Below are 22183 nucleotides of genomic sequence, written 5' to 3' on the forward strand. Positions count from 1 at the left end.
CCTCTGCCGTGGGATCGCTCACAGAGGCCATCTCATGAAGAGTTATTATAGGTGTGTGTGTGTGTGTGTGTGTGTGTGTGTGTAACCCCGTTTAAATTCTCTCCATATACTGCTGTGCTCTTGAAGCCAAGAGATGCATTCTCTATGTAAACATCTGCGAGTTGATTCTACTGCTGCCCCGTCTGTGTTTCTGCTTCTCTCTCTGCAGGGATCTGTCTGATAAAGGACAGACAGTACAAAGTCCATGACGGACAGAGAGGAAGAGAGATATGCAAGCTATTCAAAAGGAAGATTGTAAAAAAATGCTTCTTTATTGTTAAAAACCAGCAGCGCGTTTTAGGCCTTTCAGCTGAAAGAGAATAGCAGAAATAATACAATCATGTCCTGTAAAATGTTCCTTTCACAATACTTAAAAGGAAATAGGCCTAGCATATGGCAATGTTTAGCGATATAGGGTTTCATAGGCCTAAGGACATGAGAAAATGTGTGTGTAATGAACAGTCTCCTGAACCATGCTGGTGTAGGTGCAGAGAGATGACAAGACCTTCTGATCACTGGAGGAAGAGGAACTAAAGCAAGTTCTCTCTCTCTTCATCACACCCACAAACAGCACAGCTGAAACATCTTCTCTCATCAACAGTTCTCTATAGACCAGCGGCAGACAGAGTACAGCCTTTTTTTTTGTCACATCTTCAGGGCCAAGCTGACTTCAGTTGAAACAGGAAGAGCACTCTCCATCCTCTTCCTTTTCCTACATCAGCAGGAAAGAAGTCGAGTGGGACCCTAAAACACTTTGAATGCCCCAGAACAGCTCGGGCTAATATCTCTACGACAAAACAACACAACAACAAACTCCAGCCAATCGTTTTGAAAGTCATGACCTGTAGGTTTTTCTTTTTTAACATTGATGTTCCGATGCGCTCATTGGGAGCCAAGTGGGTTCCGGAAAGCAGTGGTAGAATTGCGGTTGCACAGATTCCGTACGGTAGCGGTTTCGATGAGGAATGGTGGGTCCTATATAGAACGCAGGAAGGACGCCAGGTCGGGAAGGATCATGATGCTGTGTAGAACGGCGCCATCAGCCAGCCAGTCCCACTGAGCCGCCATACACTACAGGGGGTTTGTATGGAAACCAGCCTGACCTCTCTGTGCCTCCTACTCTCCTCTCTGTTTTATACCACTCTGCATTACCAAGAACTTGAGCTGTATGGTTTGTGTCACTTTGCAATCACTGTTTTTTTGCTTGACACATTTTAAAGTCACAACTTCTGTTGCCGTGGAATCGCCCTTTAGTTTCTGACATTGACGTTGCATTCATTGACATTGCTCCCACCACCCCTCCCCCTTCTTGATAAAGCGAAAGCCAGAAAGCAATTTTATGATACACACACAGGTCAGGTAGACAGTATTAACGATTTGGCAGTGTGTAGAAAGTGCTGATGTTGCCTTTGGAGGCCAGGGAAAGGCCTAACGTCGATGAGAGCATAACACTATGGCCAATAACCAAGATGAAGGAGAGAAGGAGGAGGAGGTGGAAGGAGAGAAGGGTCATTCCTGTTGACTGCAGGTCAAGTCCTGGAGGACGAGTGTGGTGGTCACTGGATAACAAGAATGTGTGTGTGTGTGTGTGTGTGTGTGTGTGTGTGTGTGTGTGTGTGTGTGTGTGTGTGTGTGTGTGTGTGTGTGTGTATATATATATATATATATATATATATATATATATATATATAGCAGCCAGAGCCTCACTAATCAAACAGTATCACTTTAGCTGCGTGATTGAGTGATTGAGTGAGTGATTGAGTAAGTGAGATTTTGACCAAGTGTCTAATTCACAACACTGAGTGACCTACACATTCACAACACTGAGTGACCTACACATTCACAACACTGAGTGACCTACACATTCACAACACTGAGTGACCTACACATTCACAACACTGAGTGACCTACACATTCACAACACTGAGTGACCTACACATTCACAACACTGAGTGACCTACACATTCACAACACTGAGTGACCTACACATTCACAACACTGAGTGACCTACACATTCACAACACTGAGTGACCTACACATTCACAACACTGAGTGACCTACACATTCACAACACTGAGTGACCTACACATTCACAACACTGAGTGACCTACACATTCACAACACTGAGTGACCTACACACACACAATATTAACAGATCCAGACAAAGGGCAGTGGTTGGCTCGGTGCTCCAGACTCCATTCAGGACCTGTAAGAGCTTAATAAGAGGGAGAGAGAGGGCGAGGGAGAGAGAGGGTGAGGGAGAGAGAGGACGAGGGAGAGAGAGGGCAAGGGAGAGAGAGAGGGAGATGAAGAGGGAGAGAGGGAGAGAGATGAAGGAGAGCGAGGGAGGGAGGGAGAGAGAGGGCGAGGGAGAGAGAGGACGAGGGAGAGAGAGGGCAAGGGGGAAAGAGAGGGAGATGAAGAGGGAGAGCGAGGGAGAGAGATGAAGGAGAGCGAGGGAGAGGGCAAGGAAGAGAGAAGATGGTCCAACACAAACCTAATTAAACACACGGCTGCTGACAGTAATGGCTGCAGTGTTATTTGTGCCTTCTTGCTCCACAAGGACATTTCAGACAGGAAACACACAAGCGCTCCCACACACACATACACACAGGCCGAGAGAGAGACAGGAAGCAACAACACAGAAAGAATGTGATTAGTCTGACGAGTCCACAAAAGGGCTGGGAATTGTCAGGGACTTCATAATACGATACTTAGGAGCCAATACGATTCCCGCGATTCTATATTGTTATTATTGTTATTTTACTGCTACTCTTTAATTACTTTTTACTTTTATTTCTGCTTCTTATCTGTATTTATTTATTTTACTGCATTGTTGGTTAGGGGCTCGTAAGTAAGCATTTCACTGTAAGGTCTACTACACCTGTTGTGACTAATACGCATGTGACTAATTTGATTTGATTTGATATATGTATTGAGATTCAATACTGTGATTTTATTGCGATTCGATGTTCCAAAGATATTGTTCACCATATTTCCTGCCGCAGAGGGACAAGCCATGAGAAACTGAGTTCTGATCAGTCATGGAAATAAAAGTGCTGAAAACTAATTGTCTCCCTATTTAAAAGCACGATGGAGAACAAGCTATGAGGAAAAATACTGGTGTTTCTGGTGCAGGTACAGCCAACTAGCTCAAAAAAACTATTTCTTTCATGTCAAAACCATACAATATATCGTCAAAAATGAAATCCCGATATGTACAGTAACTACATTGCTACACCAATAATCATTTCCATACTGTGAAATGATTAGGAACCTAACATCTCTGAGCTGGATGGACATTGCCATGTAAAAAGTCCCGTGCACACAAACACGTGAAGCTCATAGGTGCACATCACATCTGGTGTCAGAGGAAAGCTCAGAATCCATACTTGAGAAATGAAGCCACGTGCACATTTTCAACCGTTTTCCATCCTAAAAATGTGGAATAATTAATAGCTTTGATTTATGGTCAAACAGATGGAAAAGGGGTCTTAGAAAACATATTTTTAAAAAAAGATATTACACAATAATGTTGAAGTAAAGACCCCTGCCAACTAATAAACATTTATATTTAGTTTTGCAGAAATGATTTGCCTTCTGTAAGTTTAACAAATATTAGTTAGTGTCTTGCAATTCTGTTACCAAAAACCCACATACTGTATCTTGGAGATATTTTCCAATCTCACCCTCATGAGGAGGCAGATAAGGAACGATTCAGAAGTAACGTAAAGGTAGACCTACAAATGAGTTATGCTGTTTTTACTGATAACTATTTGGTTAACCGCTCTAGGGTAGGGGGCAGCATTCGGAATTTTGGATGAAAAGCATGCCCAAATTAAACGGCCTGTTACTCGGGCCCAGAAGATATGATATGCATATAGATGGTAGATTTGGATAGAAAACACTCTAAAAAAACACTCAGTTTCCAAAACTGTTAAAATAGTGTCTGTGAGTATAACAGAACAGATTTAGCAGGCGAAAACCTGAGAAAAATCCATTCAGGAAGTAGTTTTAGTTTTTGTAGTTTTCTATTCAATGCCATTACAGTATCCATTGACTAAGGACTCAATTTGCAGTTCCCATGCCTTCCCCTAGATGTCAACAGTCTTTAGAAATCGTTTCAGGCTTGTATTCTTATAAATGAGGGACTAAGACCAGTCTGAATGAGTGGACCCTAACGTGACGCAGAGTTTTTTCAGGCGCATGTGCATTTCTTGTTTACCTTTTATATTGACTACGTTATTGTCCGGTTGAAATATTATAGATCATTTAGGCTAAAAAACAACCTGAGAATTGAATATAAACATCGTTTGACATGTTTCTATGAACTTTACGGACACAATTTTGATTTTTTTGTCTGATTGTTTTGACTGAGTTTGAGCCTGTGGATTACTGTAGAAAACGTGCTAACAAAACTGAGGTTTTTGGATATAAAGAGAATTCATCAAACAAAAGGAACATTTATTGAGTAAATGAATGTCTTCTGATTGCCACCATATGAAGATCATCAAAGGTAAGGGATTAATTTTATCTCTATTTCTGAGTTTTGTAACACTTCTGCTTGGCTGGTTACTGTTTGTAATAATTTGTCAATTGGGCTATGTTCTGGGCTAGGTATGTTCTGGGCTAGGTATGCTTTCGCCGAAAATCATTTTATAAATATGACACTGTGGTTGGTTGAACAAGAAGTTCATCTTTAAACCTATGTAAAATATGTTTTGTTTTCTGAATTTTTATAATGAGCATTTCTGTAATTGAATTTGGCGCTCTGCAACCTCACTGGATGTTGGCCAGATCTAGAGAGGTTAAAACACCAGTTACTGTCCTCCCTTCTACTTGCATACTGTTATGTTCAGCTCATAACTGTTTTCTTTCTGTTTCTGTCGCGTGGTGGTCAGAGCAAGAGTGCAAAAATGGTCTGAACAACTCCATCTCTTTCCCTCCCTCTCTGCTGCTCTCTCTCTCTCTTCTATCTCTCTCCAGTTAATGTCACCTCTCCCGGCTCATACTGACGCCTACATGAGGCCGGTCAGTCCAAATCTGAACCAATCATGGATGTCTGTTTGGACAGGACAGTACAGTCACAGATAGAACAATGAGACAGATATTTCACCAGATGTATAAATGTGAAGCACCTGGTTGGCGTTTCCACTCGCTACCAAATATGGTGATGAGAGGAAGCCCAGTGGACAAAAAAGATAGAGATAGATTTTGACCAACATTCCGCAAATTTTCCCATTGATGAAACATTTGATCTCCATACCGTTTTCTGTTTCAAATCAAATCAAAGTTTATTTGTCACGTGCGCCGAATACAACAGGTGAAATGCTTACTTACAGGCTCTAACCAATAGTGCAAAAAAGGTATTAGGTGAACAATAAGTAAGTAAAGAAATAAAACAAAACTAGAATCTGTAATAAACAAACAGAGTGGACTGCATTTTGTAGACTTGACCCTTTTTATAGAATTGCAAGAAAATTAGCTTTAAAACTTCAACATTTTCTTTGCACCCCATGGCAAAATGTGTAGAATTGCAGGAAATAAGCTTTAAATCTGCAAAATTCTGTCCACCAACAAGAGGGGTGTGAACAGTTTCAGTCATGAATAATGCTTGTTCCCATAGAGCAGAGTAGAGTAAAGTATAGTAACTGCACTGTACACAACTCCAATGTCCTGTACTGTACTGTGCTCAACTATGCTGTACTGTGATGTCCAAACTATACCAACTATTACTGGTACAGAGTTGATCCGGATCGGACCAAACAAATTTGGTCTTCTTTAGGGGTGGAGCTCATTAGAATAATAACCAAATATGCAAAGAAGGATTTCTACCTTTGTGGACCTACATCACCATGAAGAGAATGACTTCCTGACGGTAAGGGTAGGCAACAACACATCTGCCACCATGCTGATCCTCAAACCGGGGCCCCTCAGGGGTGCGTGCTCAGCCCCCTCCTGTACTCCCTGTTCACCCACGACTGCGTGGACAAGCACGACTCCAACAACATTTAAGTTTACAACAACCTCTCCCTCAATGTGAGCAAGACAAAGGAGCTGATCGTGAACTACAGGAAAAGGCAGGCCGAACAAGCCCCCATTAACATCGACGGGGCTGTAGTGGAGCGGGTCGAGAGTTTCAAGTTCCTTGTTGTCCACATCATCAACAAACTATCATGGTCCAAACACACCAAGAGTCGTGAAGAGGGCACGACAACACCTTTTCCCCCTCAGGAGACTGAAAAGATTTGGCATGGGTCCCCAAATCCTCACAAAGTTCTACAGCTGCACCATCAAGAGCATCCTGACCGGTTGGATCCCCACCTGGTATGGCAACTGCTTGTCATCTGACCGTAAGGCACTACAGAGGGTAGTACGTATGGCCCAATACATCACTCAGGGCAAGCTTACTGCCATCCATGACCTATATACTAGGCAGTGTCAGAGGAAGGCCCAACAAATATTGTCAAAGACCCCAGTCACCCAAGTCATAGACTGTTTTCTCTGCTACCGCACGGCAAGCGGTACCGGAGCGCCAAGTCTAGGTCCAAAAGGCTCCTTAACAGCTTCTACCCCCAAACCATAAGCCTGCTGAACAATTAATCAAATGGCCACCCTGATTATTTACACTGACCTTTTGTTTTTACACTGCTGCTACTCGCTGTTTACTATATGTGCAGTCACTTTATCCCTACCTACATGTACAAATTACCTCAACTAACCTGTACCCCCGCACATTGACTTGGAACCGGTACCCACTGTATATATCCTCGTTATTGTTATATCATTTTATTGTGTTCATTTTTATTACATTTTTTACTTTATTTAGTAAATATTTTTGTAACTCTATTTCTTGAACTACATTGTTGGTTAAGGGCATTTCACGATAAGGAGACACCTGTTGTATTCTGCATTTCACGATAAGGAGAATACACCTGTTGTATTCTGCATTTCACGATAAGGAGAATACACCTGTTGTATTCTGCATTTCACGATAAGGAGAATACACCTGTTGTATTCTGCATTTCACGATAAGGAGAATACACCTGTTGTATTCTGCATTTCACGATAAGGAGAATACAACAGGTGTATTCTGCATTTCACGATAAGGAGAATACACCTGTTGTATTCTGCATTTCACGATAAGGAGAATACACCTGTTGTATTCTGCATTTCACGATAAGGAGAATACACCTGTTGTATTCTGCATTTCACGATAAGGAGAATACACCTGTTGTATTCTGCGCATGTGACAAATACAATTTGAACTGATTTGAGTTTTTGGAAAACGTGGTCCCAACGTCATTCTGTCACCAAAATGTGCATCTGCACTGTTCTTCCAGTAAATGGTGTTTTTGTCAAAAAAAATGTTCCGTGTAAATTGTTAAAAGTTGTCCTTGTGCATAGAGCTGTATGGTTTGTTTAACTTTGCAGTCAATGTTTTTTGTCTCAGAATCATGCCGTTACTGGGGAATTGCACAGACGTTTCAACTACCGTACTGAGCTCCTCTACAGTACAACACCCCTACCCATCCCCCCGTCTCTCTTCGTCATTGTTTTATCGTATAATCCAGAGCAGACCAGACGAGACGACTAGTGTTATTAATAAAAAAAATGGCATATTAATTTGATGGTGGGTTGGGCTGGGGAGGCATGTCCTGTAACAGACCCAAATACCTATTAGGGAATGAGGTCACAGCTGGAGACAGGACAGGAGGGCTCACACACGAACACACACACACACTCAGCGAGAAGCACACACTAAGAGAGAAACACACACGCAACGGCACAGAGACGGACAACTCACGCACAACCAAACACAGGTCCATCCCGGCGAGATCAAGCCAGCGGCAGAAAATTGCTTTTAACAACCGAACCAGATTAGCACAGGGCTTCTGGGAAAACAAAACAGAGAGCTTTTTTATTACCGATGCTTTGTTTTTTTGTGTTTTTTCTCTCATTTTAGGTGGATGTTCACCACGAGTCCTGAAAAAGGCAAAGTATATCGCTTATAGCCTAGCTATATAATATTTAAGCATATAATTATTTACTATCCCCCTAATGGAAAAAATAACAACAAATCGTCAGTCGGCATAATCTCCTAGAGTGCTTCCCTTTTAGAAGTGTCTCACTGGGCGACATCTGCACATCGAGGACAGGAAGGGGGGAAAGAGAGTGGTCCGGTAGCTGGTGGCTTTTTACCCCACACTGTCCCGTACCTTTTGCCACTGAGAGAGGTAGGACCGGAGGTTTACACAGTGCATCAACATCAAGCACATCAATATCAAACACACAAACTAACCTTGACTCAGCTACCGTACGGTATACTAGGGCGTCATGCAACCCGCAAACTCTGAGAGGGCACAAAGTACCTCCGAATGGCCGAGGGGTGGGAAGCATCTTTCAAAGACCCAAAACATTTTTATTCCTGCAATCTAGGGCCATAATCATTATGCTTAAAACATTTTTTTAAAGATGTAAAAATGTCTGCATATCTAAGCATACCTCTTGAGGAGAGAAGCCTGAGCAAGACAGCTGACTGTGTAACTAAACATCAGCTTTAAAGAGGGAGAGCCTTTTAGCCTGGATTAGACTGTTTAATAAAGTGTTAATGGAGAGAAGTGGGCTAATGCCCAGGCAGAGCTGAGGGAGGCTGAGGCATAGGCAGTGTATTAGCAGAAGTCAGGACAATACTATGCCAGACTCTCTGGCTGTCTGTCTGTCTGGGTAAGAGGGAGGGAGTGCGTGCATGTGTGTGTGTGAGAGAGTTCAGAGACACAAGTTGTGTTATGCATCCAGGCAGTGGGCAAATCAGTGGGGGGTCCTGGCGTAACCGGGGGTTAGACACACTTGGCATTGGAAGGTCTAATAGGGGAGATTGGAATGCATGCCAGGCCTCCTCAGCCTCTCCTCATACTGGTACTATAGTGGCTGGATGGGCAGATCGGCATAGGCTGCTCCTCTCGTTGTAGATTAGAGCCTGGTACAGGCACTGCAGGCCAACCTCGTGCTGTGTTTTTCAGCAGAAGTTTCTCAGGACCTTGCAGTGCCATCTGTTCCTGCTGGAATCAGGGCAGCATGCCATCTAACGCCAGAGCTGCGGTCTCTACCCACTACACCTAGACTGTGGAGGATCATAATCCAGTCAAAACAGTGTCTGTGTGAAATAGCGACCGATAAGGTGGGAGTGTATATTTGGACTAGGGATGGGAGGACTTCAACCTGCAGCCGCTGCGGTTATATCCACTGGGCGGGCGGGTTTAGGGTCATGAAATGACGTGTGGACGAAGGCCGGGAGGATGGCCGCCAGGTTGACTAAAAAGAAAACAACACATGAAAAAATCTTGTGCAATTTATATCTATAGTCTAAATGGATGTTTTTCTTTTATTATTTTTGGGCTCTGACTTTAGGTCCGCCAAATAGCCTACGCTTTTGGGAACGGGCAGAAAAAGGTTCACGCCGATCCACTGAGAAAAGCTGCGAAATGGAGAGTTTAAAAATTTAAAATTAAAAAATAAAAGAGAGAAGGGAGGGCCAGAAAAGTCATGTTTGGGAAAGATTTTGTCAAGAGGTAAAAGAGGATGATAGCCATGCCTACGTTATGTGTGATAATTGTGAGTTGCTATACAAATTCAAGAGTCACAAGACGGGGACTTCAAATAGGTCTATGGCATGTCAAGGGAACTGTAGTCTACTGTTCAAATAAGTTAAATGGAAACTGAAATCTGGACACTGACTGTAGGTCTATAACCTCTGACTTGCCTAGTTAAATAAAGATAAATTAATATATTTTACAAAGTCTTATATTAACTCTGGCAGAACAAGCCTTTCTTACAGTAAAATGTACATTTTGACTGGCAGAACAAGCCTTTCTTACAGTAAAATGTACATTTTGACTGGCAGAACAAGCCTTTCTTACAGTAAAATGTACATTTTGACTCGAGTGGAGAAAGATGATTTCCTTCTTTCCGAGAGAATGTGAATGTGCAGTTGGACCGTCTGTAGAGTTGCTGTCTTTATCAGCATCATAAAAGCTATAGCAACCACATAAAACGTCAATCGTATCAGAAACGTGTTGGGTCGTTTTCACAGCTTTCTATTTCCTTACAAACTGTCAAACTGATGTCATTTGGAAAATCTTTCCCATTTTGGGGGAAATTATTGCATTTTCTCCCCGGTCCCTAAACGTCTTCGCGCAACAAAAGAAGCAGAGATGACGAGAACATTTTTACCAATGTCACCTAGATTGACGAATTCATTCTATCTATCATTTATGACATTATTCTTGTAAGCAGGGGTTAATTTCAGTCTTCTAGGGCAACATATAACGACAGAAGAGAAGATGCTTGTATTTATTTAAAGACAAGTTGACTAACAAATAGTCTACCAAAATCATAAGCAGAAACATATCTAAATTAGGACCAAACGAATCCTGCACCCCCTTTCAAAAAAAGCGTTCCGCTGTCTCTGACTGTAGCCTACAGCGCATTTTCCATATTTGCAGGTTAGGGTTGGGTGCGGGCCTCAGATGTTCACTTCATCACATATAGTTGGGCGGTGGCGGATGGGTTATTAGCAATTCCAGGTGAACAAACTGCTGACCTGTGCACCATTAATTCATTCATTTGGAAAAGCGATAGAAAAAGGCAATTCAGAGTCAGGGAATGGATGCGGAAGTGTGTGTGTGTGTGTGTGTGTCACAACGCCAGCTGCTGCAGTACCTCCCTCTCGCTCCCTCTTTCTCCTTCTCTCTGTGCCAAGTCGGAGCGGATCAGTGTATCCATTCATTCCAGGTCAATTTGGGCACTCTGCTCGACAACAGCAATTCATTAACCAAATCCTGAGGTCTGACACTGTCGGAGACACCTCCAGAATCACCGAGAAACACTCTCTCTCTCAGAAATAACAGGGAAAACATAGCTATGGCAGAGGGAAACACATCTCGAAACTGACTACTGAGTCCAATAAATATTTGTGAATCAATGGATTATTCATTGAAAATCTGCTTTATTCCAAATACACTCATAATTTAAAAAATAAACCTCTCCCTGTTTTAAACAGTGTACATGGCCCTGTAGCTAAACCACTTGAGTATCAGGTGAGTTTGAATAGCTGACTGGCTACTGCTATGACACAGTGGTAGCATTAATATTTCATAGCCAGTCAGTCCAAGGCCAGGCCTCTCTATCTCTCCATCCATCTTCTCTCCATCCATCCTCTCTCTCTCTCTCTCTCTCTCTCTCTCAATCTCCTCCATGTACAGCTCTGTTTCAGTATTTCATTCAGTCTAAAACAGGCCGCAGAACCACAACCAGGCACCCACATACGTGAAGAATGTATATACAGCATCCTAAACCTTTCTGTGTTGACCCGAGGGGGAGTGATACAAAGTTTGTTGCAGCAACACCTCTGACAGCAGCTCATCTTTTCACTATTATTCACTCCCAGGAGAGCAAAAAAAATCACTTTTATTTTTAGTTCAAACGGGGGTGGAAAGAGAGGCTTATTTTAGTCAAACCAATACTGCACAGCCACCAAATAGTGAGGTTTCTTTGCGGTGCAAGTCCTGCAGAGCACTACTGATTGAACAACAGGCTACACCGTGTGGCCCTCTCCCTCTACTCCCCCAGAGCTGCTTTCACACACATACAGAGACGGACTCTGGTTCACCTCCAGTCTGATTGAAATCTTAATATCTCATCTGAATGACTAAGAGCAGGGCCACGAGGGAGCTCTAGCAGAAAGAGGGCAAATCAGCCAGCCTCAGCATTGTCCTGAATTTTTTTTTACCAGGCTATCGTTTGGGGAGCGTGACACACACACACACACACACAGTTATGATGGAAGCCTGGAAGTTTTTATTCTAGGCATGGTTACAGTATTTCCACATGTCCACACATATAACTCCAGCTTAGTTCCCAAGTTTCTAAACCATACAGAACCAGCTTGACTCTAGCGTCGCCATCATATTGGAATGGAGGAAGTGTGATCATAATCATTAGGATGTTTGAGCGATACCGCAGCACGTCCTAAATGCCCTCCTCCAGTATTTCGCTAAACAGTGCAATTGCACTTGAGATGCATTTTAAGACTACGGATGCGAAAGTGAACTTATCATTTCCAAATGTTTAGGTCAGTTGTATGCTGCTGCTTTGCCACCTATTTACTATCAAGCGTTGCATTAAATAGGCTCAATATTTTTTACTGGTGCATTTGGCAATATTCAATTCATACGCATGAAACATATGAACAAAAGCATTCACTGTGAAAGTTGATAGGCTATATGTAGTCCATTCATATATAGCTATGCGCAGCACTTGGCTCAAGTTATCGAATCAGTTATTGTTTTCTTACGCAAACCGACATGGTGTCAAACTCAGGCCTTTCACTGAAAACTCAGGGATGTCGATTCACACGGGACTAGTATTATCAGAGGACCTTGGAGTTCGCCAAAAAAACTGTAGGTTATTCTGTCTGGAAGTGTTACTCTCCTGCCATGTAAAAAATGACTGACATCGGCAGGTTCAGACAGGACAGAAGTTACAGCTGTGGTGTGTTGTGCTCGTGCACATCATTTCATTACCCAACCTCCCCCAGCACAACGGGGCCTGACCTATAGCATATCATAATCACATCAATAAATTGGTTCTAACAAACTCTGAACACCGTAACACGTGACAGCTAAATGGATGCAGAGGACGTTGCAAATAAACTTGAAATGGGGGCAATGTTTACTGGTTGCTCAGGAGGTAAAGGGTAAGTCAGATGTGTGCAATGTGAGCAAAAATGCACACATGCACGCAAAAGATGTGTGCAAAAATGCGAATAGTTGTGGAAAATACTGGAGATCAAGAAAAATAAGGAAAAGAGCAAGAGTTGCGTGCATATTATGTGTACCAAAGAGGTGCTGTATAGATAATATAATTTTTCTGACCGTTTGGAACAATGTTAACAACACTAAGTAAAGTATAAGAGTACCAGAGAGTCTGTTGTAACATTGTTTTCTTGTTAAGCCTTCATTACAGCAAAGACTGAAAGCAGTTAAATTTGTTTGCGAAATGGAACGGTTTACTTATTGTGTAAGCTAATCATTCAACGTTCGCTTTTGTTCTATTTTAAAACTAAAATGCTTGATTGCATCTCAAATCATGAATGACTCGTATGCTGTGTGATGACAAGAACGAATGAATGATTGATTGATACAGTGGCCTATATATGTATTGAATTATAGGCCTTAGTAAGTTACGATATTAAGACTAAACAGGACACGCTCTTAGGCCTACAGCTCAATGGTGGTTATAACAAGGCTGAAATACTAAGCCTACTAATGATAATGACATTACATATGATCATAATAGTTATAGTAATAATAACAATTAGAAGGAGCATTATTATTATTATAAATATTATTTTCCCGACAATTTGGAACAGTGTAAACAACACGGAATAAATGATAAATAATACCCGAGAGGCTGTTCTAACAAAACAAAACAAAAAGTGTCAAGCCTTTATTACAGCATAGCAAAGATTAAAAACAGCCGGATTTGGGAAATTGCTCACAGAATCATTAGGCTATTAAACAAACACTCAAACAGGCAACAGAAGCAGGACCTGTCTTATTTCTGTTGATATACGGATGATTTAAAAAGCCAGTTACATTTAATAGTTTGGCTATTGAATATAGACCTAATTACGTTGGGGTTTCCTCTCTCTTCACTTATCTTAAACAATAAGGCAAGGGCTGTTTTCTCATCTCTTCAATTCTGCTGTTGCCTCCACCGCATTGTTCTCAACACCATTATGCTGGTTAACTTTGCTATTATGCACATAGCAACATGGTCCAGGAAAAGGCGCCAATTCAACAGCGCACTGATGTGTTTCAGAACCGTGGACAGTGACCGCTATCCAACAAGGGAGAAAGCGTATTTGAGATGCATGTATTATAACCATATACAATTCCAATAGCACGTCTTAGACTGATGGACTGTGCCATCCACACGGCCTCCACAATGGATCGGTCCACTCAGACAGGCACGAATCAGACTGATGTCTTGTACACTATGATATATATATATATATTTTAGATTTTTTTTAGCTACTGCTCGATTAAAGAAATCTGGGTCGACCAACGGCCAATCGACCAAACAATCGACCAGTCGACTACATGGGGTCAGCTCTACCTCTATGTCACTCTCCATAGGACTCAATCAGTGTGCAAGGTAGAGGGACACAGTAAGAGAAAGAAAAGTAAAACAATCGACCAGTCGACTACATGGGGTCAGCTCTACCTCTATGTCACTCTCCATAGGACTCAATCAGTGTGCAAGGTAGAGGGACACAGTAAGAGAAAGAAAAGTAAAACAATCGACCAGTCGACTACATGGGGTCAGCTCTACCTCTATGTCACTCTCCATAGGACTCAATCAGTGTGCAAGGTAGAGGGACACAGTAAGAGAAAGAAAAGTAAAACAATCGACCAGTCGACTACATGGGGTCAGCTCTACCTCTATGTCACTCTCCATAGGACTCAATCAGTGTGCAAGGTAGAGGGACACAGTAAGAGAAAGAAAAGTAAAACAATCGACCAGTCGACTACATGGGGTCAGCTCTACCTCTATGTCACTCTCCATAGGACTCAATCAGTGTGCAAGGTAGAGGGACACAGTAAGAGAAAGAAAAGTAAAACAATCGACCAGTCGACTACATGGGGTCAGCTCTACCTCTATGTCACTCTCCATAGGACTCAATCAGTGTGCAAGGTAGAGGGACACAGTAAGAGAAAGAAAAGTAAAACAATCGACCAGTCGACTACATGGGGTCAGCTCTACCTCTATGTCACTCTCCATAGGACTCAATCAGTGTGCAAGGTAGAGGGACACAGTAAGAGAAAGAAAAGTAAAACAATCGACCAGTCGACTACATGGGGTCAGCTCTACCTCTATGTCACTCTCCATAGGACTCAATCAGTGTGCAAGGTAGAGGGACACAGTAAGAGAAAGAAAAGTAAAACAATCGACCAGTCGACTACATGGGGTCAGCTCTACCTCTATGTCACTCTCCATAGGACTCAATCAGTGTGCAAGGTAGAGGGACACAGTAAGAGAAAGAAAAGTAAAACAGGGTTGAGACAGAGACAGGAGAGAAAGATAGAGACCGATAGCAAAAGAGCGAGAGAGATTGCGAAAGTGTGCCTCCGCCTCGACTTTTTCCTTGAGAATGGTTGTTGTCATGGCTACCTCTTTCCAGCAGCACCCAGTGTTCCCAGTTGATCGTTGAAGAAAAAGCACAGGGCAGGAAGGAAGGAACCGAGAGAGAACAGGGGGGGTGAGAGGAGAAGAGAGAACGAGACAGATGGAGATCGAGTAGACAGAGATAGAAATAGCGAGAGAAAGAGATGAAGACAAAGATAGAAGTGAGAAAAGAGAAAAAGAGGAAGTGAAAGAGAGGTGTGGGGTCTGTTGCTCGGGGTGTGTGTGTGTGTGTGTGTGTGTGTGTAGGCAGCAGCCATGCTAAGTATTCTGTAAGCTAAGTGCAGTAGCTAAGTGTTACAGACAGTGTTCATAGATTGCAGGGGGTAATTACTAGGAATGCTACACTGACTTTGTTGGGGAAACAAACTCTCATCCTTTTAACACTTGAATCATCGAACACACTCCTCCTACCGGCCTCTGCCCAGTACTCTGCCCTGAACCTTAGGGACTGCTGCTCTATGTACATAGTAATTGAACACTGGTCTCTTTAATAATGTTTACATACTGTCTTACCCACTTCATATGTATATACTGTATTCTAGTCCAGGCCTATCCTGTATAACTACTGCTGTACACACCTTTTCTATTCATATACTGTCCGTACTGTCTCTACACACCATTTTATATATATTTTACATGTATATTTATTCATAATTTGTATATTTCTGAGGGGGACTCATTCTGATATTTCTTCATTTTGGTTATTTGTATTTTGGGGGATTTGTGCGTATTGTTTTGTATGGTCAGGTATTACTGCACTGTTGGAGCTAGAAACATAAGCATTTTGCTACACCCGCGATAACATCTGTTCTATATATATGTGCACGGGACCAATAACATTTGATTTGATTTGTACCGCCACCATCAACTGACTGAAGCACCAACATCACACAGCGCTGGGGTTGAGCAACACACACACGCACACAGAGAGACAGTGTTACGCCTAGTTCTGCCTGGTCTGATGCATTCCATACGCTCCGACCTCTCAGTACAGGGCAGGTCTAGTCACATAGACTGTCTGAGGAAGACACAAGCCAGAACATGTGTGTAGTGTGTGATATTTGGACATGTTGCTTCCCATGAGGAAGATATCCTTCCTCTTCATTCCCAGGCGCAAACCAAAGTGTTGGTGTTATTGTCATATAAGGACATGTCCTCTCCTCTACAAACACTGCGACTTTCCAATTATCTGCTGCCTGCAACTGTATTGACTAGACAAACTATCCGTGGGGACCGGAGAGGTTCGCGAATGGGAAAGTGACTGGGCGACAAAACAACGCATTAAGCAGAGATACTGCTGTAATGAAAATGAAATAATGTACTCTGCTGGTCTGGTCTTACAGGTGGAAACAGAGGCACGGCAAGTGCAGGGAGAGCGACGTCAACATGTCATATTACAGAAAAACATGATATTGTGTTTGGCTCAATAAACCCAACATACACCGTGCATATTGTCTATATCCAGAGCTGGGTCCAGAGAGCTGCTGTGGGTAAGTCTGTACTACTGCAATAGGCCAGCTGGGAGGTGACATACGTGACATCAGAGGTTCAGCAGGATCACAAAGGACCAACGTACAGAACACATATGGCTGAAGTGTAAAAAATAAAAGCAACCAACCAATGTACGCAGGGACATCAAATCCAGGGGGGAGGGAGACAGAAACTGAAGGGGTGCGGTCTTACAGGTAGATAATAAGCCTTCATTCTTCAACTCACTTATGAATATTTTAGATTGGGTGGGTGGAAAACTGTGACAAAGCAAGTGTGACGATCCGGGTCGGAGATAAGGCTTGTGATGGTGTGATTGTGCTTTTAATGAAATATTTGGCACTGTGGCTGTGAAAGTGACAATTTAGTATTTATTTTAAAGAGTGTTGGTGAACTTTTACAAACAAGCACCTTCTGCTTCTCTTCGCCTAGTCAAGCAAACGGCCATATAGGGATATTGCGGAGATGTAAGAGAGAGCTGAGCTCTGCTGTTGGTTTCAAACCCTGAATATCTGAAAACGATCAACGTGAACATCATCCGGCCAAACTCAAACAGAACAGCGGGGCCTCAAACAGCAGGGCCTCAAACAGCAGGGCCTCAAACAGCAGGGCCTCAAACAGCAGGGCCTCAAACAGCAGGGCCTCTCTCTGTCTCCTCTCCTGAGAGTAAAGCGACGTGAGACCATGGCTCGGCTCCCACCTTCATCCTGCCAACAACCTGCCATGTCGCTGCTACCTGGAGAGTGACAGACTGACGGAGAGACGCGGAAACAACCCAGCCCTAACGCTTTGCATGATGCAAAAGTCATTGCTTTCTCAAGGACACTGCGGTGAAAGAGAGGAAGAGAGAAAGAGATGGGGGGAGCGAGAGAGAGCGAGAGAGAGACAGAGAAAGCGTGTGGGTGTCAGCTGGCAGAAAAACATGCGGTAGAGTGGGAATACACTCACGTGGATCTCTAGTCTAGTGTTATACTAGTCCCACTACTGTGACGCTACAACTACGACCAACTAGGGAGAGAGAGAGATGATAGAGAGAGACGACAGACAGAGAGAGAGAGAGAGACAGCGAGAGAGAGACAACAGACTGGCAGAGAAAGAGACAGCGAGAGAGAGAGAGAGACGATAGACAGAGAGAGAGGGACAACAGACAGGCAGAGAAAGAGACAGCGAGAGAGAGACGTCAGATGGAGAGAGACAGTGAGAGAAAGAGAGAGAGAGAGAGAGAGAGAGAGAGACAACAGACCGACAAACAGCTCAGGGAAGCGAAGGGAAACATGAAAGCAGAGTTGAAACCTGAAACAGCATCAAGCTGCCAGCAAAGAAACTTAATGACAAGAGAACTAATGGGGGAGAAAAGACTGGGGAAGGATGTGGTGGTAAACGAGGGTGGGCAAACTTTCAGCTATTCCCAAAACACCATGGGACATCAATTAGTCAGACACATCTCTCATACATACACACACCAGCGTTGGACCATTGTGTAACCATCCTCTTTCTCAGATTTCATGGCGATCGGGAGAGAGAGAGAAGACCACATTTATCAAACCTGCAGAAGATCGGAGGTATCACGCGATTGACATTTCTATTTGCGCGGTTTACCGTGAATGTGGTCTCCGGCGACCATGGGGAACATTGCCTTCAAAATGTGCATAGTGGACAAAACACGACGGGATTGAATCTGGCCTTAAGTCCGTGGCCGACACAGTAGCGAGATAAAAGGGACCCAGGGCCACAGAGCACACCAAGGTAGCCAAACATCAGGTCAGACAGTCAAGACACAGATCGACCAACCCAGCAGGCCAGCACACCGCAGTCGCCATGGCCCCATCTCTACACACACCACACTGTTGTTGACGTTGTCCTGCCGGTTTATAAAGCATTGCTCTGTGTCCTGGGCTATAAATCACACACAGTGTTGAGATGAGAACCCTGGCTGCCACATCTGCAACACATCAGGGCATATAGAGAGACAAAGACAGCTAGCTAGACAAACGCCTGGTCTATTGTCTCTCTGTGTCGGCTCTGTCCGGGCTGTGGAAGACCAGGGTTCAAACAGTAGGCCCTATTTATTTCCTTTCAAATACTCTGGCTGTGCTCGATTGCGCTTGCTTGGATCTGGCACAATGAAAACAATGGAATAGTCCCAAAAGCGCAAGCCCTGCCCATCTGGCACTTGGTCTCCAGGTAGGCTCAAGCAACCGCTCAAAGTATTTGAATGAAAGCAGGACTATTCTCTGTGCTTCAGCTCCGCCTCCGGGTGGAAGAAGGCCTTAAAGGGATAGTACATGCAAAAATCTATATTTGGGTCAAATGACCTTTACCTTGAGTTGTGTCTGAAGCCCCGCAACATAATCCACAATAATCCATGATTTACTTATGGCTCTAGCCTGGAGTTAGCATATTAGCATTGTCAGATTTGATGAGCGGAAATGCATTTCGGGTTGAATGAATTCTAACGGACTAGGTATCCCCTTACCCAATCATTTCCCCAAAAACCGCACTGCAAGGGGAAACACTGACACTGCCTTTTGAGAGGGTGATGGGCCAATGTCCAGGGTCAGTCAGGAGTCAGGTCACAGGTTGACACATCGAGTTTGTCGAGTCGTCGTGCAGACAGATCCCAAAGAAATCCCCCCGCCCTGTCTAGTTATCCCCCGCCCTGTCTAGTTATCCCCCGCCCTGTCTAGTTATCCCCCGCCCTGTCTAGTTATCCCCCGCCCTGTCTAGTTATCCCCCCGCCCTGTCTACAGCATAACACTTAGTTACACACTCTTACCTCACCGGATGTTGTCGAGAGGTTTTCCCACGTTTATTTGGCTCCCGTACAACCACCACAAACATCCAGCAGACACACTCGCAGCACGCTAAGGTTCTCTGACAGACGGACACTGTGCTCGGTAAACACTAATGACGGAGAACACATCCCTGACAAACACTGTGCTCGGTAAACACTAATGACGGAGAACACATCCCTGACAAACACTGTGCTCGGTAAACACTAATGACGGAGAACACATCCCTGACAAACACTGTGCTCGGTAAACACTAATGACGGAGACCAAATCCCTGACAAACACTGTGCTCGGTAAACACTAATGATGGAGAACACATCCCTGACAAACACTGTGCTCGGTAAACACTAATGATGGAGAACACATCCCTGACAAACACTGTGCTCTGTAAACACTAATGACGGAGACCAAATCCCTGACAAACACTGTGCTCGGTAAACACTAATGACGGAGAACACATCCCTGACAAACACTGTGCTCGGTAAACACTAATGACGGAGACCAAATCCCTGACAAACACTGTGCTCGGTAAACACTAATGACGGAGAACACATCCCTGACAAACACTGTGCTCGGTAAACACTAATGACGGAGACCAAATCCCTGACAAACACTGTGCTCGGTAAACACTAATGACGGAGAACACATCCCTGACAAACACTGACATGTCACCGACCCGGTGTGTCACTTAATATTGCGACTGCATCCTCATTGGGGAAACACAGACAGTTGTTTTTAGAACAACAGAGTATTTACTAGTTATGAAAGCGTTCACCTGCGTCTTCTGTTATGGCTAAAGTGGACATCTAATTTAATCAAATAGGCTATAGGCCTAATCTCATTTATTCCAGCTAACCTAATATGATAAATTAAGGAACACACACACACACGTTTCATCCACTCAGTGTCTGTGTGTGACTTGAGGCCGAGTGTCCGGTGGGGTTAGAGAGGCCAGTGGCCTTGCTGCTGAGTCAGAGGGTGAACATGAGAGCTCACACGCACACACACACACACACACACACTCTGACACACCGACGCAGGGGGCGCTGCTCATTTTCCGGTTGACTGAGCAGCTCTGTACACAGGGAGAAACGCAGTGCTCGGGCCTCCCAGCCCCCGAGCACTACTATCCAACTCACTGAGGGGACTCCCTCCCTGACGGTCTCCCTCCCTGTATCACTGTCTTGACTTTATTTGCTACAACACAGCCTGTGAGGAATGGTTTCATATACGCCCAAATTTCACTGGCTTATTCAATTATTACATTAACATTATGAGAAGCCAATTCCCATTAGGAATAACCCAAGGACAGTCACTCCTCGTCTATACTGTCACCGTACACAGAACCGGTTCAAGTCCCAAGGACAGTCACTCCTCGTCTATACTGTCACCGTACACAGAACCGGTTCAAGTCCCAAGGACAGTCACTCCTCGTCTATACTGTCACCGTACACAGAACCGGTTCAAGTCCCAAGGACAGTCACTCCTCGTCTATACTGTCACCGTACACAGAACCGGTTCAAGTCCCAAGGACAGTCACTCCTCGTCTATACTGTCACCGTACACAGAACCGGTTCAAGTCCCAAGGACAGTCACTCCTCGTCTATATTGTCACCGTACACAGAACCGGTTCAAGTCCCAAGGACAGTCACTCCTCGTCTATACTGTCACCGTACACAGAACCGGTTCAAGTCCCAAGGACAGTGGGTCCTATCTGACACAGTGCTGCTGCCCAATGGGGTTATCCAGTGCAGTATGCTACTAGCCTAGATGCATTAGCCAGGGCAGCATGGTGCATGGTGACCCATTCTGAGAACCTTACCTTGGGGTTATCCAGTGCAGTATGCTACTAGCCGAGATGCATTAGCCAGGGCAGCATGGAGCATGGTGACCCATTCTGAGAACCTTACCTTGGGGTTATCCAGTGCAGTATGCTACTAGCCTAGATGCATTAGCCAGGGCAGCATGGAGCATGGTGACCCATTCTGAGAACCTTACCTTGGGGTTATCCAGTGCAGTATGCTACTAGCCTAGATGCATTAGCCAGGGCAGCATGGAGCATGGTGACCCATTCTGAGAACCTTACCTTGGGGTTATCCAGTGCAGTATGCTACTAGCCTAGATGCATTAGCCAGGGCAGCATGGAGCATGGTGACCCATTCTGAGAACCTTACCTTGGGGTTATCCAGTGCAGTATGCTACTAGCCTAGATGCATTAGCCAGGGCAGCATGGAGCATGGTGACCCATTCTGAGATCCTTACCTTGGGGTTATCCAGTGCAGTATGCTACTAGCCTAGATGCATTAGCCAGGGCAGCATGGAGCATGGTGACCCATTCTGAGAACCTTACCTTGGGGTTATCCAGTGCAGTATGCTACTAGCCTAGATGCATTAGCCAGGGCAGCATGGTGCATGGTGACCCATTCTGAGAACCTTACCTTGGGGTTATCCAGTGCAGTATGCTACTAGCAATGATGCATTAGCCAGGGCAGCATGGAGCATGGTGACCCATTCTGAGATCCTTACCTTGCGCAGTACTTTCCTCTTGTCCCTCTGCGGCCCGGTGTTGCGGTCTCAGGATGGGTTCGGAACCTCTACCTGGCAGCACGAAG

General features: G+C 44.1%; 1 protein-coding gene across 2 annotated transcripts in view; it reads right to left on the reverse strand.

Moving 5' to 3' along the window:
- The window catches only part of LOC112260175 (spermatid perinuclear RNA binding protein), a 145822-nt gene that overhangs the window by 93859 nt on the left and 29780 nt on the right, over positions 1-22183 (reverse strand). Inside the window, exon 3 of one of the 2 annotated variants that reach the window (XM_024435073.2) lies at positions 22098-22169. The exons of the other annotated variant lie outside the window; for it this stretch is intronic. The gene's annotated coding sequence lies outside the window, so the exon portion shown is untranslated. The remainder of the gene's footprint in view (positions 1-22097; positions 22170-22183) is intronic. 2 annotated transcript variants of the gene reach the window in all.

This window comes from Oncorhynchus tshawytscha, linkage group LG20 (genome assembly GCF_018296145.1).
Source record: "Oncorhynchus tshawytscha isolate Ot180627B linkage group LG20, Otsh_v2.0, whole genome shotgun sequence".
NCBI classification, from domain to species: domain Eukaryota; kingdom Metazoa; phylum Chordata; class Actinopteri; order Salmoniformes; family Salmonidae; genus Oncorhynchus; species Oncorhynchus tshawytscha.